We start from the raw sequence: 6,000 nt of genomic DNA on the forward strand, positions 1-6,000 counted from the left end.
AGCGGAACCTGGATGCTCATATTGGCTCCTACATATTCTACGAAGATCTTTATCGGTCAGACCGCATAACAACATACGTTGTTCCCTTTGTAATCGGTATGTTACTTGTCCGAGATTCGATCGTCGATATCTTAATACCTAGTTCAATCTCGTTACCGGCAAGTCTCTTTACTCGTTCCGTAATACATCATCCCGCAACTAACTTATTAGTTGCAATGCTTGCAAGGCTTGAGTGATGTGCATTACCGAGAGGGCCCAGAGATACCTCTCCGACAATCGGAGTGACAAATCCTAATCTCGAAATATGCCAACCCAACAAGTACCTTCGGAGACACCTGTAGAGCACCTTTATAATCACCCATTTACGTTGTGACATTTGGTAGCACACAAAGTGTTCCTCCGATAAACGGGAGTTGCATAATCTCATAGTCAAAGGAACATGTATAAGTTATGAAGAAAGCAATAGCAACAAACTAAACGATCAAGTGCTAAGCTAACGGAATGGGTCAAGTCAATCACATCATTCTCCTAATGATGTGATCCCGTTAATCAAATGACAACTCATGTCTATGGCTAGAAAACATAACCATCTTTGATCAACGAGCTAGTCAAGTAGAGGCATACTAGTGACACTCTGTTTGTCTATGTATTCACACATGTATTATGTTTCCGGTAAATATAATTCTAGCATGAATAATAAACATTTATCATGAAATAAGTAAATAAATAATAACTTTATTATTTCCTCTAGGGTATATTTCCTTCACTTCGGCGCCGCCCACGACCATTGTTGTTCGACTCCGTTTCCCCGCCACTCGCTGATGCACAGGGCATGTGAGATCCACCAATGGCCACCCAAGAGGAAGTGGGGACCAGAGCGGATGCGGCGCCCAACGTCATCGGGTTGTCACTCAGCCGCACCAAACCCAGCGCCTACGTCCTCTAGTGGGGGCTCGCCAAGTTCGCTAAGAGCATCTCCAGCCGTTCGGCCCCCCAGGGCGCTAAAAAGAGCGGTCTGGGGGCGAACCGGCGCTAGTTTGGCCCCTGGGGGTGACCTAGCTCCCAGTCACGCCCCCAGGACGCGGAAAATTCTAACTTGGTCGTTCCCGCTCACAAAAGACGTCACAAGTCCGGCGATCACAAGTCACAATTCGGCATACAAAAAATAGAGCGGCAGAAGTTCGCGTGCGCAACACATCACTCGGCGCGCTCTGCCCTAGGCATCGGCGGAGTTGGTGTGCGCGGGGTTGGCGGTGTCGGAGCTGCTTCTGCGCTGGGCAGTGTCGGCGCGGCTTCGGTGCTGCTGGGCATCGTGGAGGCATCATCACGCGGGCTTGGCGGCGGCGGCATGGGTGTCGGCGTCGGCGACGCTGTTGAGGGAAGCTGGTTCAGGATGAGGCCGTGCTCCGCCAAGTACCATGCCTTGACCGCCTCGTCGGTGCTCTGGAGCATGTCCGCCCCGCCAAGCAGGAAAGCCAGGTCGGTGTTTCCCTTCTTCGCGGCGACGTTGGTCCAGAGCAGGTGAGCTTGACGGCGCTGCTCGACATCAACGCCGACCACCGTGCATCGGTCTTCTCTTCACGAAGGACGGCTGAAAGAACATGCGGTGCCCTCATGTTTGGTTTTGGTAATTGATGACAATCTCTACGGACTATGGTTGCCTTGAGTTATATTTGAAGGTTTTGTCCATAGGCTTTCTTGGAGTACATGTGTTGGTTTCAAGGAGAGTTTGTGTCGACCAAGGTGCTATTCAAGGAATTATCCAAAGATTGGTCATTTGAGAGTTGAGCTTATTGCAAGCATGTCTTTTCCAAGGAAGGGTTCTCACCATTTTCTTTTGGGACTTTTCTCATTTGCTTCTTATTGATATTTCTATCAAGATTGTGTTAGCCCATGTCGTTAGCTTTCCAACAAACTTGGTTTCGTTGAATTTGGAGTCTGTTTGCAGAAGTTGTGGCTATTTTGGTAAAGGCCGCAGCGGTACTACCGTGGCTAGAGCGGATGTAATTTTTTACTACCGCTCCAGAGCGGTACTACCGCGGCTCCTGAGCGGTAGTACCGCTCCGGACCAAAATCTCGTGTTTTGCTCAGCGGAAGTAGGCTCGGAAGTATTTTTTTGTACCGCTCGCAAGCAGTAGTACCGCTAACATTTGCGGTGGTACCGTGAGGACGAGTGGTAGTACCGCTCCAGCGGTTCTACTGGCCTTTTTCCTCCTCGCTGTTGTTTTTCAAAGGGGTACTACCGCCCTAGCGGTAGTACCACTCCTTGGAGCGGTAGTACCGCTCTGTGCGGGCTATGAGCATAACGGTTGGATTTTTCCCACCTATAAAAGGGGGTCTTCTTCCCCAATGAACCTTATCTTATGAGCTCGTGTTCTTCCCCCATGGTTGACCTTCTTCGAGCTTGCTAACTCTCAATCCCTCCATGGATTGTTGCTAGTTTTTGAGGGAAAAGAGAGAGGAGATCTAGATCCACATTTCCACCAATCACTTTCTCCTCTATGTGAGGGGAACCCCTTGGATCTAGATCTTGGAGTTCTTGGTGTTCTCCTTCTTGTTCTTCCTCTCATCTTCCTCCCTAGCATTAGTTGCTTCGGTGGGATTTGGAGAGAAGGACTTGGGCACTCCGTGTGCCCCTGCCATTGCATTTGGTGCGTCGGTTTGAGTTCTCCACGTGATACGTGGAAGTTACAAGTTGAGAAGCTTATTACTCTTGGGTGCTTGGTACCCTTGAGATTGTTACTCTTGGGTGTTTGGACACCCTAGAGCTTGTTCCTCTTGGGTGCCTTGGCGCCCTAGACAGTTGGTGTTGTTCGGAGCTCAATCATTGTGGGTGTAAAGCTCCGGGCAAGTGTCGGGGTCTCCAATTAGGTTGTGGAGATTGCCCCGAGCAATTTGACGGGTATCGGTGACCGCCCCCAAGGGTTGCCAAAGTGTACGGGTTCGGTGACCGCCCCCCAAGGGTTGCCATTTGCACGGGTTCTATGACCGCCCTCAAGGGCCCCTTAGTGGAATCATGGCATCTTGCATTGTGCGAGGGCGTGAGGAGATTATAGTGGCCCTAGTGGCTTCTTGGGGAGCATTGTGCCTCCACACCGCTCCAAACGGAGATTAGCATCCACAAGGGTGTGAACTTCGGGATACATTGTCGTTTCCGCGTGCCTTGGTTATCTCTTACCCGAGCCCTTTACTTATGCACTTTACTTTGTGATAGCCATATTGTTCTTTGTCATATGTCTTGCTATCACATAGTTGCTTATCTTGCTTAGCATAAGTTGTTGGTGCACATAGGTGAGCCTAGTTGTTTTAGGTTTTGTGCTTGACAAATTAACCGCTAGGTTTATTCGCATTTGTTCAAACCTTAACCGTAATTATTTTAAAGCGCCTATTCACCCCCCCCCTCTAGGCGACATCCTCGATCTTTCAATTGGTATCCGAGCCTCGTCTCTCTTTATTAGGCTTTACCGCCTAGAGAGTAAAGATGTCGACTAGGGGTTTAGGATTCTCTGACACTCTTAGTTTCGATGGCACAAATTTTGATGTTTGGGTAATTCGCATGCTTAATCTCTTTAGGGTCATGGACCCAAATTTAGAGTGAATAGTACATATGGGGTTTTCTCCTCCAAAGGATCCCCAAAGATTATCTTTAGAGGATGATACAAACTCTTATCTCAATGCTCAAGCTTCTAATGTGCTTTTCGATGCTTTGAGCAATGTAGTTATATTTCAACTCATGCCGTTCCGGGATGCTAATGAGTTGTGGACAAAGCTTCAAGATAAATATGGCGTGTCCAAGTTTTGTGGGGATGATTGTTCTCCCTCCACATCTGGCCGTATAGTCTTCTCAACTTCTTCTACTTCACCTACATGTGGTTTTCCACAAGGTAATGATATGGTGAGTAGAGTTGGTCATTGCAATGATGATAGTAAGTTTATTGTGGATGATCCTTCATCACTATCTTATTGCAATGCTCCTTCTTTGGGCTTTAACACTTCGAGCACTCCAAATGTTTCACATGCTTGTGTTGATAGTCCTTGCATATCATGTAGAAATTTCTTGACTAAATCTCATGATGATACATTTACTATGTCTTGTTGCCATGATAAAAATGCATATATGTCCTCGAATTGTTGTGCTAACAATGTAGAGGAAACCCGACACCCCATGGAACAATATGTGGTCTTGAATGGTGCTTCAACAGATCCTACATCATCATCTATTGCATTTTTCCTTATGGCCAAGGCTTCAAAGGTATCTTCCACTTTGAATCCCAATATATCTTGTGATGATGGCAAGAGTGATGATGATGTTGATTATGATGAAGAGAATGATAATGTTGCCTCCTTAAAAACTAAGGGGGAAATGATTTTTAAAGCTCTTCACAAAAATAAACTTGCTCGTTCCAACTTCATGGAAATCATGTCTATTGCCATTGAAGGCAAGGAATACATTGAGGAGTTGGAATCTCATCTAGAGGAGCATGAGGTCACCATTGATAAAATGGAAGCTCATGAGCGTGATTACGCAAATGAGATTGCGGACCTCTCTCAAGCTCTTGAACTTGAACAAACCACCAAGGAATCTCTTGAGGAGACTTTTGCTCTAGAATTATCTAGAGTGAGGGAATCTCATGATAGAGCTCTTGAGGTGGCCAATGATTTTTAAACTAAAAATGAGGAGCTTGAAGTTGTGCATGCTAAACTCCTTGAGGACTTTGAGCACCTCGAAAATGGCTCAAGGGTCATTAAGAGTGAGCTCATCAAACTCACCGAGTCTCATGCTCAACTTAAAGCTTCATATTCAAAAGAGCTTGCCAAGTTGTCTTCTCCTCTTGTTTCTAATGATGATGCTTGTGCTACTAACCCTATCTCTTGTGAAACATCCATATTAAAGGAGAATGTTGAGCTAAGGGCTCAACATGAGTTGCTATCTAGCAATTATGGGATGTTGGAAGAAAATCATGTAAAGCTCACAAGATCTCATGATGATCTTCTAGTATCCCATAATGTGCTAAAGATAGCTCATGAGGCCATGCTTGCTAAGGTAACATCTAGTGAGCCTCATGTGGATACTAGCACTACTTTTGGTCAAAATGATATATTGCCTTGTGCTAGTCCTCGCGATTCATCCATGCATAACATTGGTACATCTTGTGATGAATTCCTTTCCTTGCCTTGTTGCTCTAACGATGAAGCTTATACTTCCTCTAGTACTTGTGTTGAGACTAACCATGCAGAGGAAATCAAAGAGCTCAAGGCCCAAGTCACTTCTTTGAAGAAAGACTTGGAAAAGAGTCATGAAGGGAAATTCACACTCAACAATATCTTGAGTGTGCAAAAATCTCCCAATGACAAAGGTGGACTTGGATTCAACTCCAACAAGAAGAAGAAGTCCAAGGTGAACAAAAAGAAGGGCGAAGAACAAGTCAAGAATTTGGCCAAGATTGTTTGCTTCAAGTGCAAAGTAGAAGGGCATCATGTTAGATCTTGCCCATTGAAGAAGAAGCCCATTAGTGACAAGCAACAAGGGAAGCGGCCACAAATTCACTCTCATTCTCAACCTCAAGTTGAAGAAAGGCCTCTTCCCAATAAAACTCAAGCTAATGCTTCTCAAGTTGAGAAATCAAGTGAGAAGAAAGTAAAGAGTAGACGTTGCTACCTATGTCATGAAAAAGGTCATGTCGCTTCTTCATGCACAAATGGTACCTTATCCAACCCTATTCTAATTGATGATATCTATTCTCTTGGGAAGGATAAGGTTGGCAATGTGTTTGCCAAATTTGTTGGTGCTCAAAGTGGTGTCAAGAAAAGAACCATTTGGGTAGCCAAGCCTATTGTGACTAACCTCTTAGGACCCAACTTGGTTGGGGACCAACTAGCTCATGCTTGATCAATAGGTGTTATTGGAGGTCATTGGAGATTTGGCTACATTATGAAGAATTAAGGGGACTTCATCATTCTTATTGTCTCAAGCCAAGTCATTCGGATTATCAAGTTTCT

The sequence above is a fragment of the Triticum aestivum genome, chromosome 3A (assembly GCF_018294505.1).
Source record: "Triticum aestivum cultivar Chinese Spring chromosome 3A, IWGSC CS RefSeq v2.1, whole genome shotgun sequence".
Lineage (NCBI taxonomy): Eukaryota > Viridiplantae > Streptophyta > Magnoliopsida > Poales > Poaceae > Triticum > Triticum aestivum.